We start from the raw sequence: 16,654 nt of genomic DNA, 5'->3' as shown, positions 1-16,654 counted from the left end.
TTTCTAAAGCATGTTTTGGAACCGGCTGAAGAAAGGTTTAAAAAAAATGCTCGTGACAGTCCCAATGATGGTATTATTAAATTTCTGTCTCAATGATCCCCGGCTCTCGGCTGCTGAAAAAATCTCATTGCTTTTAAAAGAGCATATATTTTCACCTTTGCATATGCCCACTCAGCCCACACGGTATGTGTTCTCAAACGCATTCCTAGTAATGATATAGCCAGTGTCCTGTTATTCTCCAGCAAAGACCTTCCCCACGTTTTACTACTTTGAAGGCTTCAGTGTGAATTGTGAAAATGTAGTTCTGGCTTCAAGGCAGATATTAACCCCTGGCTTCAGCAGAGACAGACGAGCCTTTGCCCGAATGTGTCAATGTAGAGCAGAGGCTTCAGTTTCCTGGCTTGAAATTTACCTCTCTTTCGGGGCGGGGGGTCTGTTGCTAGTGTTTATTTGTGTAAGACACAATCAGCAATTGAAGGTTCTTGAGGAAATGAAGAACCACAAAGTGACACGTTTTCTCAGTTAGGATCTTGGTAAGCTTGAGAAAGGTGGGAGATGTATGTCTCGAATAATTTTAGTAATAAACATTGTCCAGTGTCTTATTTTAATCTACAATAATAACAAAACCAATAAACATTAAAAAGCTGATGATGCTTTACATCATACTACAAGAAAGAACCTTGAAAAATAAGATTTGGTTATTTTTGGTTTTTAAATACAGAAGAAGAACCAGGATATATGTATTTGGGGCTGAATATTTATTTGTCAAACAGTATTTGAAAAATTCTAGGCACCTCACAGATCCAGACTGACGGAGTTCCCAACCCACAGATTTCAAAGGGAATGGTAAAAATGCTCAGACTAAAATGAGTACTGGATCACCTTTGAAAAAAATTCAACTGGCTTTCTTCCTTTGTTTTTTTTCCCTTTTCTGCATTATACACTTTTTCTTGCAATCTGATTTTGTTACTTTCACTTGTAGAACTGCGCAATTCCCAGAATATCTGCTGTTGTAGGTGAAGCAGTATGTTCTCAATACTCTCAACTTGCCAAACAGATAAAGGATATGTGAGTTTGGCTAGGAAGGAACTTGATCCGTCCTTCTAAGCTCTGGATAGCTCCAGACACCCTTTTTTTGGAGGTGAGAATGCCACTGAAAGGGCACTGCTTTCTAGTCCTAGGGACGTATATTGTTTTATTTTTAGGTTTTCTTTCCAGTGTTTGTTCACTTTGTGTTCACTTCCCTGTGAAAAAGTCCAGCTTCTTTGAACAGTTTATTTTCTGTTTCATCCACAGAGAAAAGTGAAAAGCAATCCATCCAGTTGTCATTCCCAGTGCTATTTATGTAATACTTTTGTCTGGCTCTTATTCAAAATCAATTTAAATATTATAAATAATACAGTTCATTGTATCTTTAAGCCATAAGTACATTAGTTGCAGTAGATGGGCAAGTTCTAATCCAAGTCCATCCTGTAATTACATTAAATGCAACTTCCCTACTTCCAGTGGAGCTGCTTTGATTTACTTTAGTGCAAATGAAACTTAAGACCTTCCAACTGTAATAAAAGTTTTGCTGGATAATAAAACAGGGCCCTGCTTTCAGTCTTGTTTCTGAGTCAGTGCAGTTTATCTTCTCTTACTTGGCAAGGATATATACCCATTGTGCATCATCAAAAGGAGACATTTCTAATTGAATGGTCTAAAGAGCTCTGTGAAAGTCCAGGTACCTGTGCGTGAAGAGGTGACAGCTGCTCCATTTCAGGTCGTTGTGGTGCTCACAACGGAGCACTTAAAAATTAATAAATATGATAATATTATTTTCTGCCACTGATGATGAAAGTGCTTAATCAACTGTCACATGAAAAGCCAGCACCACCAGGAAACTCTGTCAGGTGGAGCTGAAGGAAAGGGGTGACAGAAGAGCACCATTTTTTTGTCCATTGAAGAGGGTTTCTACACTGATGCTAATTGTTTGGCAAGAAAAAGCTTTACACAAGGTCAGAGGAACTTCTAGATTAATTTAAACTTCTTTTGCTTGCTTTTTTAAATTAACAAACTTATTTAAAATAGGTAAACATACTTCCATATCATCAATTAGTTGGTTTACTGTACTGGGAAATTTATTTTTATTCAACCATCTCTGTTTTCTCAGAGCCTGATCAAATACCATTTGGAATTCTACCACTGAGTACAAATTGGGTTGCCTGCTTGTACTGTCAGCTATGACTGACATTAATGGTACTTCAGTGCAATCAACATTACAATTAAATGCTGTCATGTCTTGTAATGTGTTCCATGCTGCCAGTCCCCTGTGCCCATCAGTCTGATTGTTTCAGGGAGTATTTGTAAATGACTGCTTGTGTCATTATCAGAGACAGCATACTATTTCAATTACACATTTATTCTTCTAAAAAGAAAAAATACAAACAAAATATTATTAGATGGGGCTTTTCCACAATCCAGGTGATTGTTAGTGTTGTTGAGTGGGACTTTCAAAATCTGCTTATGTGAACAATCTTTCTTAATTCAATAAACATACATAGATACAAGGTTTGGAATTAATATCACATATTGAGGACTGTATAATAATCACTTTTTAAAATAATAAACAATGACCATATAAGATCTCACAGTAGTTTAATTTATGAAGTTCAGCTTTGGCTGAATAAACTTTTGGAGGCTCACAGCAATAGAGAATTCAACAAATAATTTATGGAAAGGTTTAGATGAATGTCACATAACTGATTCAAAAGTTGCACAATTTCATTCATGGCATTAAAAGCTTTATTTATTGCATTGCAAAGTCATTTGATGAAAGTGAGTTTATAATTTTAGCTGCAACATGCATGATCTGATATGCAAGTGTTAGCAGTACAGAGAATTTGAGAAAAGGAAAGCAATTAGATACTTTCTTTCATTTTCATTTTGAAGCCAGTCTAAAACTGTTTCTCCTGAAATTAATCCAGTTGAATTGTAAATCAAACTTTCAGTCACTTTAGGTTCTAAAATAAGGCCTTGGACGCTCCCATATGTAAATTTTTGGAAGTATTTCTGACTCCTTTTTCATATGGGAATAATGAACTATATCTTGAGCACACATGTTGGAAGAAGAATCAGATCTTAACTGGCAAGGGAATTTGGGGCCTAAATGTCCATTGAGGCTCCTTTTGACAGAGAATAGATGTAGCTTCCATCATCATATGTGAAGACTATTAAGCCCGTTTTAAGTACACAGACAGAGACCATTAGCTGTAGTTCTTAAAAGCTGTCTTCAAATTTAAGATTTTTTCCCATTTGAAGCTGTGGATTTTTGATGTCATCCATTCTTCTCATAGGACATCCATGGTGTTTAGCTGAAATTACTCATAATTTAAATTTTGTTCCATCTCTTAGAGCAGTATTTAAATAATAAACAGTTTAAATTATAAGTAATGTTTGGTTACTGTTATATCATTAGCTGTGCAAAAATTAGGAAACAATTTAATAGCATCCCAAATCTTTCTAACTAGTGGAAAAAATATTACTCTCTAGAATAGTAAGCATATATCAGAAAGTGGTGAAATATGTGTTCTGCCATTTTCCAGTGTCAGCAGAATAAAGTTTCTGCACATCTTATGTTAACTTTGGAATTTTAAAAGTAGCTTTAAAAGACAGAAGACAAAAATGGCTTACCAGATGGATGTTTTAATAAAGCATGTAGCAAAGAGGAAAAATATTAAATGAATTCACGCTAAGATGTGAGTTTTGTAAGTCAAAGAAAGTGCTGTAAAATATGACCAATTATTTTTCAATATAGCTCAAGTCCTCAAAAATAAAATATAACCACATTACTGCAATTGAAATCAAGGAAAGTAGAACACAAATTGAGCTCTCTTTGTACAGGACTTTCCTGTTAGTTCTTTCAAGCTTAAACCAAGTGTAACATAGTTAATGCACACACAGCCCTTTGCAGCAGGTTTTTAATTTAAACATCCTCCAATACCTGGCTACAGGCATGGGTGCTGTCTTTTTCAAGCCTTCCTGGTGAGCTCTAAGCATTCAGAGTCTCCTGCTGTGCCAGGACAGCATCACAGAGATGCTGCTCAGAGATGCAAACCTTTGAGCCTGGGGGGCCCATGTGGGGCTGCAGAAGATCAGAAGAGGCAGGAGGCACGTTCCCTTACACAGGGTAGCTGTTTGCCATCAGCAGGGTTAACAGCAGATCTCTCTGAGTTTCAAAGAGCAGTTCAAGCACTAAAACCCCGGGGCCTGGGAGGTTCAGCTCTGCACTTCCTTCTACTCAGCAGCACTGGACAGTGGCACCAACAGCTCTACGAATTTCAGTGTTGACTCTTAACAAGAGAGAGGTTGCTCTTAAGAGAGCAAAGATCATAAGAACTAGCAAGCAGAATACACAGTGGTTTTTAAAGTTTCCATGTAATATAGAAAAAAGATAAAAAGCAGGTTTTCTTTGCTGTACATTAAATATGATTAGGAAGTACCATGGGGAAGGCAGGAAATAACTGCAACAGTAAAGACTAAGATGTTCTGATGTGCTTTGGAGAAAAGGACACTCCAGCCAATTGTGCAAAATTTAGGAAAACTTGAAATTCAAAGTACAAGTCTGTAAATTGGTGAAGGGGTGTTGAAATTATCCCTGTGTCTGCAGCCCACTGGCTGTGAACATGCCCTTCATCCTTCATGTCACAGTGGTGCTGGCCTGGGAGAGAGGGATCTTTCTACAGGAGGCAGGTTCTGGGAAGGAAAGGCAGAGAGCCCTCAGGGCAGCAGCTGAGGATGTCTCTCACCTCCTGTCACCTCCCTCACTCCATAGCTCTTCTTCTTCAGGAGGAGTTTCTGACTGATGCATTCAACATCTAAGACCTTCCCAGGTCACACCACCACGACTCTCTGGAGATGCCCCCAGGGGCAGGAGGTCCTGGCTGACACCAGGGACACAAAAGAGCGAAGGCTCGGTTGTTTTATGTCCCTGTGCTGCTGCTGTGGATCTCCAGGACAGACAGGCTGTGCAGTGCAGTGTACACTGCTGGTGGCAGCCCTCAAGCATGGTGAGGAGTCACACCTTCCCTCCACACTTGCATGAGCAGGTGAGGCTGCCTCCCCTACCAGGCAGGCAGTGGCCTGGCCCCCAGGGTTGCTGTCATTACTCTGTGGATCCTCCTGCTTGCTGCCCCAGGTGTGCTCACCGTTGATCTGATGCTGAGATATTTGGGATGAGCAGTAGGTGGGCCAGCAGTGGCTGTGCTCAGGGTGCCCAGTTGGGCTTCTTTGTCACGAGTGTCTGCACTAGTCCCCAACTCTCCCTCCTGCAGCAGGTCCCTGCGCTGCTGGCCCTGCAGAGCTTTGGCAGGAAAAACTTTTGGGAGAGCTGGAGTGGTTTTCCTTTTGGTAAGCTGATAGACATTAACTGGTTTATTGCTCAGCCTATCCATCTGTCTGAAGAGTACAGATGTTCTCAGATTTTTTTTTTTTGCCTTAGACATGCTAGAATATCTTTGTAGAGCAGAGGTGAAACTGGTGACATTCTGTGGCCTATAGTTCCTCATGAGAAAGTAGTAGATATATTTGATGAAAGCAGGTCAGTGACAGGGAGAAAAAACTGCAGGATTTGGCCCTTCAGATTTTAGTTGAGGTTTGGTTACAAGCACAAGACTGAGTAAAGCTGTAGTTTTGTGTGGTAAATAATTTTGGTATGTTCTGCTTGACTGGCTTTCAATTTTTCAAAACAAATGGATATTTCATTTTGGTTATTTACAGTTGTATGCTATTGCATAGGTTTTCTACAGAATAACAAATTTAAGAAGTATACATGCATCGTTATGCAAGTTAATTTGTTTTACTTTTCTAAAATAACCCTATTGGCAAACTATGAAAAATAAATGAAAGTAATGGCTCAGTAGTTATGTGCTAACAGGGCAACAGCAACTCTGTGCAGTCTGAGCTTCATGTCTCCAGAGTGTGCATTTCAAAATGAGTGCTGCTTTGTCACAATAAGACTGCAGCTGTAACACTTGAAACTGTGTTGCCCACCTGAGTAATCTCCAGCAGGTGCTAGGTTTAAACCCATACACAGATTTCTCTTGAAACACCCAGGAGTCTTGTTGGTTTCCTTGCACAGGAGTATTAGCTTTCTAAAGCCACGTGTGTGTGCATTTCTTGTATAAAGAATCATTAATATTTAGGAGGTCAGCACGAAGCCCTGTCCCAAAGAAATGCTGGAACAAGAAGGGAACATAGGCATGGTTATAGCTGGTGCCCCGTGGGGCATCAGTCAGGGCTGGTACAGGAGGGGAAAGAGAACCACCACAGATGTCATCTCTAAATACTGAAAATTAGAGGAAAAATATTTTTCTTTGTAAACAATTTATTTAATAGTGATACAATCAGACTGGAAGTGCACAGAATCTGCTGTACATAAGGCCCCAGCCTGAGTCACTGTTGTGCTATTGGTGATCTCTCTGGAGTTTGTTTTGAAGGAAGAGAACAAAATCCCTATGTGATGGATCTAGCTAATGTCCTACAGAGGAATATTTTCTGACCCCTACTGCTGATCAGTTCAGACTATGAAGCATGAGCTGTAGTTATGCTTATTAGCTAAGCACTTGTGTTTGCAGACTTGTTAGTGCTTATAAAGTCTTTTCTTCCTGTTTAAGACTATTTGATTTTTTCACATTAATTTTGTGCAAGTCATAATTAGACAAACGTGCATTGTTACTAATGTCCATTGTCAAACTAATAACTGAAACAGTGCTGAGAAAGAGGGCTCATAAGTCATACGAGACATTCCCACCAATCAAACTAAACAAAGCCCCAAACTCCTGACATATGCAGGGGAAAAAAACACCAAAAAAGTTTTAGTGTTGCATTGTTGCAAATCAACACCTTTTCCATTTTTTCAAAGTAAGCTACTTTATAAATTCAAACTATATATGGTCTTAGTTTTAAATCTGGAACTCAAAATTTTTTGAGGATTAATGTTCTCTCCTTTTATAAAAATTGTTTTGGGAGTAAAAAATAAGAGTTGGCTGAGCTGTTTCATGTGTTGTAGTAATTTTTTTCCTATAAGAAATATTGTTGTCACTGCATAAATAGTCACAATATAACTGGATTGTGCTTATTTACTTGGGAGAATTAGGTTTGCAATGCTGCTGCCTGGTACTAGTTTGTTCTCCTGCTGCCTTTGTCTCAAGGGATTTAGGGATTTTGGGGGAGATGACAGGAATACCTTCAGCAGTCCTTACATGGAAGTCTTGTCAGAGATTGCTTTATTACTTGTGTTTTGTGTGTGAGTTTCTTGTCTACAAGGTTTCCCCTTATCTCCTTTAGCAGTTTCATGCTTGGGTTTTGTTTCCTGTTTATGCACAATGTAATTTGCACCATATGTGATTTTTTAGAAAAGTGTATCTAGAACAGACTGCATGCCCTATTTTTTTATTTGTATTTAGCTTTTTTTAATGTTATGCTTTGAATCTAGAGAACTTGCTGTCTTTTAGATTGCTCTTTTAGCTTTCTTGCTCTTTTTTCTTTCTATAAAAGCTTATGTATTACGCTTACAGGAAGTGTGATTAGGAAAGTGAATCAAGTTATGAAATCTTCCAACTTCAATTTCTTTATTTTTGTAAAGGCTCTTGGAAGATGGCTTTCTATAAATTCACTCAAACTTGTCTATCCCATGCAGTTTGGTACTCCAGTAATACTCAGGTGTTAACAATGCTGTCATAATACATGTATTAGTTATTTTTGATGCAACTTAATCAGGAACTTAAATACAGTATAATCCAGGAAATTTTGATGCACATTTGTGTGCCTTTTTTTTTTTCAATAGAGTCCTTTCTAAAAAAAAAAAAACAAAAAAACAAACAAGGCAAAAAAATGGTGCTGTAAACGGTAAAATAGAAGTGGCCAGGCCTGTTAATAGAGTATTTTTTGTAGTGTTCCCTTTTGTCATGAAAAGATTTGAAAGGTGTTTTCAAATAATAAAATCAAAAATATCTTTCTCTTTTAGCTGTCAGCTTTGGCTGAGGCATTTGGTGCATTTCACTAGATTAAGCACTTTTCTTTAGATACTGAAGAAAGAGAAAGTGGCTTTGTCATGAAGACAATTCCTAGAAATGTTATCAGGCAGGTTTCATACTCCATTATATTATTTGATTCTTAGCTAACTTGAGTTAGGGTTATACTTTTTTCTTTTGTTCTAAATCATGGTAATAATGCTCACACAAAATTTACTAGTTTTGATAAGATTATCAAAAGACATGTTTTCAAGTTCAAAGAGTTATCTATGTTGAAAAAAAAAGAAAAACACAGTGAAGCTTGTATGTTTGCTAACAATGTGTGAACTACCAATTTTAACTGAAAATAAACACCAAAAGGCAGTTGGTGAGACTGCTCAGAAGCCAAAACTTTAGCTTAAAGTTAAGATTTTGATAATATATAATTCTAGAACCCTAATGAAAAAAAAAAACCTTTCTGTACCTTAATCTGGTCTTCTACAGAATAAAACCATGAAGATATTTATCTATTGTCATTCACTGGCAATCTTCAAATATATCCCAAAACCTGGACTACATTGTTCCTGAGCAGGTAACTGGATTACCAGCACTTGGATTAATAGATAAAACTTGGTCTCTTCTATGTCTTTACTTCATTCACCTTTCACAGGACAACATTGACAATCAATCCTTAAAGCTAGCATAGGGTTTGTCCTACAGAGTAACTTTTCCTTGATTGCAGATGTGAAATTCCAGTTAAAAATGCCTCAGCCTTCACATTTTGAATATCTCTATGTAGAAAACTCATTATATAGAACCAAAGCAGTATTTAGTAATTCTTTATATAGTCAGTGGAAGACTCCAATTCATGAGTGTTCTTGCATGAAAATACTGTAAGTACAATTACAATTATGGTGAAGTCTCTCTCTCAAAAGCTTTTATCTAGTCTGCCCCCGATTTTTGAATATATGTTTTAATTGTAAAAAATTTAAAAGCAAGTGCTGCATTGCTGTCATAAACACTGGTACTCCTTACTACCCAGGAGCCTGGTGCAAGTGAGGACCCTGTTGTGTTGCAGGCTGTTCCAATATGTGGGATAATACAGTTTATATCTGAAAATGTTTGCAATCTGACAGAGCTTCTCTCCGATTTACCAGCTTTGTTGTCAGTTGCTAAACAGGCCTCCTTGCTCAAGGTTACCACCCTCTGAGGAGAAGGAGGTATAAATATTGTCCATTCTTGGCCATCACAGTTCACACCTGGGCATTAAAGTCTTTACTGGTACTGTTAAACTCAGCAAAACCACTCTTAGATCCTGCCGTGTATGTCCTATTATGACAATAACTGATGAAAGAAGAGAGTGTGGGGATGAGTGGTTTGGAACATAATGCAGGTCATCCAGTCACCGTTTTCTGTGCATATTGCATGGTTCAACAATAACAATGTTGCCAGGAACAGAATTTTATTTTGTTCACCTATATGTCTCTCCTCATCACTTACTCAAATGTAACCCAAATGAAATTCTAGCATGCTTTTCCACAAGAGTAGGGGTAGGTTCACATATTGATGATTCTCAGCTTTTACCAAGTTACTGAGTTTTTGGTCAATAATGCCTCATTTCTCCAATTAAGCACATTAATTTTCTTAGACTGCTGTACCTTTAGTTTCGGCTCCAAGATGTAATACCCTTCTTCTAAAGGTCATCCAGTTCTCTAGCATCAGAGGATATAATCTGATATCCTGCTTCCTCCTGGTGTACAGGCTCCAGAGAGAGAGACAAACAGAAAGCTTCCATGATCTGCCTGAAAAGAGAAGCAATGCAGCAGAAATGAGCTGTACATTAAAGGACATACCAACACTCTTCAGGCTGCTAATCCCCCTGGTGTCTCCATGAAGGAACAGTGGCTCCATAGCTGGTCATTACATCTGGTGCTAACCCTGCCAGCAGTACAGTGTGTGTCTCATTCAGACAGGTTCACCAGCCCCTGTCCTGTGTGCCACCACACCCTGCTGATCAAGCAGCACTTCTCATGTTAATCTTGAGGCCTGCTGAAAAGGCAGCGACTACATAGAACACATGCATGGAGTCTATTCAGATGACAAAATCTCAACTCACTTTCAGAGTGACCAACTGCTGTTTTGGTTTTTTCAGCTAAACTGAAGGTTTGCTTTTTTGTAAGGCCCACTAGGTGTCAATCAACAACAGTACTGCTACTCAAGGCACACTGTTGTTGTTTCAGTGTTCTCCCCATGTACTTTGATTTGCTTAGTACACAATTATTAGAGCAGGGATTGTGTCTTCAGTAGCACAAAATATCTTATCAATATTTCAACAACAGCAACTGATTCCAAATAGTAGTTCAGACATTGCCAGGAAGTACTGGAAGGAATACTTAATTTATTCATTAGTGAAGCCTACTGTGTGATAATTGCACTGCATTTTCCTTTCTTTCTGTTGCAGAAGAACCGTATCTTTCTAGGCAGGATTCTCTATGATGCAGAACAGTTCAGCTTCTACTGAAGTTGATATAAAAGTGTTTAGAAGCATTTGGAAAGATCACAAGATCAGGCAGATCTGCACCCTTGATGCTGTTATTAAAAAACATCCATCATGGGAGTTCTGGCTCTCCCAGAGAAGTTCTTGGGTACATTTGGTATTAGTTCCTTCTGGTTGAGGTGTTGGAATATGTGCAATAAGTAATAAAGTAGCCAAATGCATATGTTAATCTTTAAAATGGGTAAAAATAGAGCATTTCTAAATCACATCTCAAAGTGAAGAGATTATTTCTATAGCATCTGGAATTTACAAGGAAATAGAAATGGATAAAAAATTGTCAAGAAAAAAAAATTGTTATTTTCTAGTATCAGTAAAAAATTATTGAATTGCTCATCACAATCAAATGAAAGATGGTGTGGATTGTTTTCATGACTTGAGACAAATATAGGCATTATTTCACAGCCAATATTGATTAAACTTTTGAAAACAAAAAGTTGTGCCTAATTTTGTACAACAGCTTAGTTTCCTTATGTTAGGAGAGTCTGAGCTGGCTTTAACTATTGCCTGCAGCACAATGCTAACTTCACCCTTAGGAAGGGTGAACAGAGGAACAGAGCTGCTGCCAGTGAAAAGCAGTAATTTCCTCTCTGGCTGATAGAAGAGCTGTTGAAGTCTATGCTCCACCAAGATGAACAAAAGTCATGTCAGCACTACTTCTTAAGTTTTCATCCTCCTTTGAGGTTACTTTATGATCTGCAATTTGGGCTTTACTGTTCCAGAGAATGGATTGCTGCACAGTGCCTTTTTTGAACAGGGCCATTCCTGTACATAGTTTTACAGAAAGAGCTGAGGTTTTGACTGCATTTCATTGAGTACGTGTTTGTACTGGATCCAGTCCACATAACCAGTCATACTTGAACAGACAGAAATGCGGCAAAAATAGTCTCCGTTTACTTGAGAGAGACATTGTGAGCATCTACAGAATATGGGTGTGAAATGGCAGCAGGGCCTAGCAGAAGTGTGTATGTATGGTCACATTACTAATGGCAGATGTCAGTCTGTGCTGACACTCTTCTAATTGAGGTAGAAATGTGGGACTAAAGTGAATGTGATTGTGTAATGGTAAATTTGTACTGATCCCCTGAGAAAAGTGAAGAAAAACAGCTAATAAAGAATTGGCTGTTAACAGAGAAGCAACAGCCTAATGCTATTGAAAAATACCATGTCAGACATTGAGAAAAGTACTTTGCTGTCTGAAGAAAGCTTATATATATGAAATGTATGTTAATGTTCCCTTATTTCCTTTTGCAGGATCGACGCTTTAATGATGAGATTGACAAACTGACTGGATACAAGACAAAGTCACTCTTGTGCATGCCCATAAGAAACAGTGATGGAGAGATTATTGGTGTTGCCCAAGCAATAAATAAAACTCCAGGAGGTGCCCCTTTTTCTGATGATGATGAAAAGGTAAGGTTACCTTTACTTTTGCATGCTTTCTAAATTTTTTCTCTAATTCAGTAGACTTGTCTAAAGAGACAATCTAAAATAGCAAATAGCACACCATTTGTGTTATGAACTTCTGGAAGTGCATAACAAAGTGTACAGTTTTGTTGTTTGAAATAGAAAATGTAATAAGAAAAAAAAAGAAAATAGAAAATCTGTTCTGTAAATGTCTGAGTTCCTCTGTTAATCTTATGCAGACCTTTTTTATGTAGTAGACCTTAGTAGGAAGACTTTTTTATTTTTGAAAACTTCACCTGTAAGAATTAGTTTGAGGGGAAATTATCACAGAGATACTCCTAAGCTTGCTGACTCTAAAAATCCAGATCTTCTCTTAGTACTTTTCATGGGATAAATGCCTGTAGCATATGCAAAAGAAATTTTATTTTTGAGGTAATTTTGCATATACAAATCTGTTATTCTAAAATATCTGAGACTTGCCAATACTTAAAGAAAAAGAGGATGGGAAGGAACACCAGGCATGTGTATCTCAGGTGGAATTTGGAGAGTAAAGTGAGCTCAAAAGGCAGGAAAGTAGAAGTATCTGCAAAGAAGGAGCTTGAATTAAAGACGGGGGAAATAGGAAATGCTGCTGATGAAGGCAAATGTATTCAGCTGACCTTGGAGGGAAAATGTGCAGGAAGCCAAAATGTGACTGGGGAAGAGAATGGCAGAGAGCAGCAAGCTGGGGAGGAACAGAACTGCAACTCTGTCAGCCCAGGAGAGAGAAATGGAATCTCATTTAAGCACTTAATAGGGAACTACTCTTCTGTGTATTGAAATAGTGTTGAATCTCATTTTTGTGGAAGTGTAGTTAGAGGCAGACTTTTCCTCCAAAAAGCTCTTTATATTGATTCAAATGCAGTTAATGTTATACACCCTTTTTTAAAAATAAAAATAATTAACTTCTGGGTTTTATTTCTGCAAGGTGTTTGTGTAACTGATTTAGCATAGTGATTTAGATTGAATTAACTAACTTGAAATATAACTCTTAATTTTCAGATGGTACTTTATCTGAAGTTACCCAGTACTTCTTAAATTCCTTCTTTAGAAGCTATCTAAACTTGTGTAACCATGGTTTGCTTCTGAGTTACTTTTGATTCTTGAGAATCCTGGATGTATAATGCATCAATGGGTAACTAAATGCAAATTAAACCTTCCCTGAATAGGGGTTTTCAGCACTTCTTTTTATTAGTACTGTCCTTGTAAAGGGAATTTTATTTAAAATACAGCTTTTAACATGGATCCTATATTTGATTATCATACATTCAACTAGCAAAACAACTGTGTACATTTGAATTGTGTATTACATAAATATTCTAATGTATGAGTATCTGATGCTGATGCTGAGGCATTCGCTTCCATTCAATGACTACCAAATATTATCTAAAAATCAGCAAATTGCCCCATACTGTGTCATCTTTACTTATAAGCCTGTATGTCAGAACTCTTCAAGAATATATTGAATGGGTTCTAACATGTATATTTTATGGAAAAGTAAATGAGAATATAACCATCATTTTGCCCTGTAATAGATCTTGGATTTAATGAGGCCTGGCAGTCCCTGTGCTGTTATTTCAAAACCCATGCTTTTAAGTTTTTTCACACAGTTGGTAACCTAAAAACCATGATATATCTCTGGGAAGCAAGAGAGCACATACTTTCAGGAGAACTGTCTTACAGGATTAGCAAACAGGTATTTTTTACCAAAATATCAACATAGATGTTTTTGAAGAAAGGAGGCAGGTGAAAACCGAGAAACCCTCTTCAGAATAAGAAAAGAAAACTTTGGAAGCCTGGATATTGAGGTGGCTTGTGCAGAAAAGCCTGATGAGTAGCTGGCAAAAGACCTATATGCAGCTTTATGTTGATGTTACAGTTTCTGACAATCAGCAGCTTCAGAATGGTTAGAAAATGAAAATGTAAATTAGCAGTCTTTTTCCTACCCCTAAAAAACTCTCAGAGAAATCTGAGTATCATTTGAGTCTGGCTTTTGTCTGCAAGTGTCATTCCTCTCTTAGTATTGTGTGAAGCAATTAAAATAATCTGTTGGAGTTTTTTTATAAAATGACAAGACTATATTGTCTAATGAAATGTCTCTTGGCAGCACTGCTGTCTCGAGTCAATAGGAAACAAAGACTTATGTTTTCAATTAGAATTAAGTAGATGCTAGCATCATTTTTATGTACTCTTAGTTGTTTTCAGGAATGTAATAGCGAATAAAATATTTAAGGTTTGAAGAGTTTTTAATGCTCTCAAGCTGTAACCAAGTTTATATTTTGCAGTACCTAAAATGGAGTATTAGATTGCAAAGTTCTTCTGGTTTTGTTTTTCGTGGCAAAATCTCAGGGTTTTCTTTTACATGTCTGACCACAATGTTAAAAGCACAGCATGAAGAACAAATAGAAGTGAATTTTCCACATTTAATATTGTTTCCCACTGCCAAATTTCTTTTCTCCTTTTGGTGTTAGGGATGTTTTAGCCAATTCATTGTTTAAATGCAGAATTAGATGACAGCCACAGGCATGAGAGAAAGATGCTCAGTGTCACAATGTATTTTGTCACCCCAGCATCAGTGGCTCAGTTGAACAGACTGATTTTGGAGATTTTCAGTTTGATACAAACAATATTAGAATACCTTATTACACATAATAGTAATCACTATTACACTATATTGTGTAATTGTGCTATTTTGGAAAAATAGCACTTTTACATGTATTTTGCAAATTAAGAGACCTGTTCATTTGCACAGACAAAGAGTAGAAAGATAAAAGCCCTGAACCCTTGGAAAGAACTATGCACCCAACATGCATTCCTTGTACTGGGCTGAAGATTCACTGAAGGGCATGTGCTGTTTGCTGGTGAGTCATACAGGTTCCAGAACTGCTGAGAAAAGCCTAACAAGACTTTGACAGTCTGTGGTTTCGATTATTGTCTGCCCTTTAGAGTCTTATGAAATTCAGTGCCAAAACAAATCTAGTCCTCCATCAGAGAGGCTTAACAAACAGCAACAGCAGCTCTGTGGTCACTTAACTTGGCATCCTGTTCTCTCTGCCTCTGACATCCTCCTGGTCTGAGAGAAGTGAATTGACCGCAGGGAAAGTACCCAGGGCTGCCATCTCGAGTTAAACCCTGCTGGCTTTGCTGAAAACCACTAGTCTGAATGTAGTGAGACCTGGGAGGGGGACGTAAGAACTGGATTTGTTGTCTGTGCTCCGTGGGTAGTTTTATTAAGTATATATGTCTATAGAGTACAGGATTTATCTGATGTGCATTTCGTTTGTGGGGGCTTGCAGATAAGTGTTCTCATGCTCCAACATCTTATTTCTCACATTCCTAATAGCAGCCTTGTGATTCTGAATTTTCCAATTTATTATGCTCTTCTTGGTCTATATTCAATAAAGTTTAAATATATTCTACATCAGGTCTACCATAATGATGAATGATTTCCAGGGATTTTGCTGTACCTGCTAATTCATTTTCTGTGAGTTTTTGCATGATGAGGTTACAGTCATGCTGGCAGATAGCAATTTTAAAGTCAGTAAGGACCATTCCTTCATCTTATGGAAGTAATCAACTGTAAATAAAACTACTAGGAAAGGAAGTGATCCAGAACAGGCAAGCATCTCTGGCTGCTGTGAAAATGATAACTCCAGCTCTGTAAATGTGGGGAATTTACAAAAAAAAGTCACCTGAAAATAATTGATGGATCCACTACAAAGGAACAAATGAGAAACAAATTAGATAAAGAAAATTTTTTTGTATGTTCCATATATGGCACTATGTCACAACCTCCTGCTAATACCTGCCTTGGTTCTCTTGCTTGGCAGTGATACTCCAAAAGCTATTACTTAAAAATGGCATAATCCTCAAAGGTATCATGTGGCCCATATGTCACATACCTCCCAGTGCAAGAGACAAATTTGCAGAAAGAAGACTGAAAATAACGAAGACATTTGAAGGATGAAGGTGCTGAAGCACCACAGCTATCTGGGAAAACTCTAATGGTCTATTAGGCACACTTCTCGAAAAGTACATGCTACACAAAACTAAATTAAAATAAATCACAGTAACTGAACTGTCTTGCTGAGGGAGTTTAAAGCAATTTGCCACTAGGATATTTGCTTTATCAAGGCAGCTTAACACCATTGGTTTGCAACCAACAGCACAAAATGACTGCCATGACAGACATTGGCATGGACTTCTTTCAGTCTTGTATACATTCAGTCATGCTTTCAAGTTAAGCTGAAAGTCTAGATTTCTTTTTAATTACAGAACTCGAAACATACTCAAAATTTAAAAGCCTCCCTATATCAGTACATCTGTTTTGAGACTGGTAGTTAACATTTCAATTGGATATCTTTATCTCTGAGGTACGGAAACCTGACTAAGATGTGTTGCAGGGATATTTCAGTGAACCATATATATTTTCAAATACAAATGTGTATTTTCCTAGACTCTTGGGATGCTTTGTTGCTGAGTGTTTATGGTACATATTACACTAAATTCTTGATACTTGCTTGATGCCTCCAGATGTTATCATAAAACAAATGGTCAGATCTGGTGTCAGGAAGGGCTTCCTCTATAGAACAGCTCAAGACAAAATTGTCATGGGGTTTTTTGTGGGGACTGGAGTTTTGTTCTTATCTTCCTTACTCTATTA

Source organism: Geospiza fortis, unplaced genomic scaffold (assembly GCF_000277835.1).
Source record: "Geospiza fortis unplaced genomic scaffold, GeoFor_1.0 scaffold112, whole genome shotgun sequence".
NCBI lineage: Eukaryota > Metazoa > Chordata > Aves > Passeriformes > Thraupidae > Geospiza > Geospiza fortis.
Note: the sequence above shows the minus strand (reverse complement) of the source record.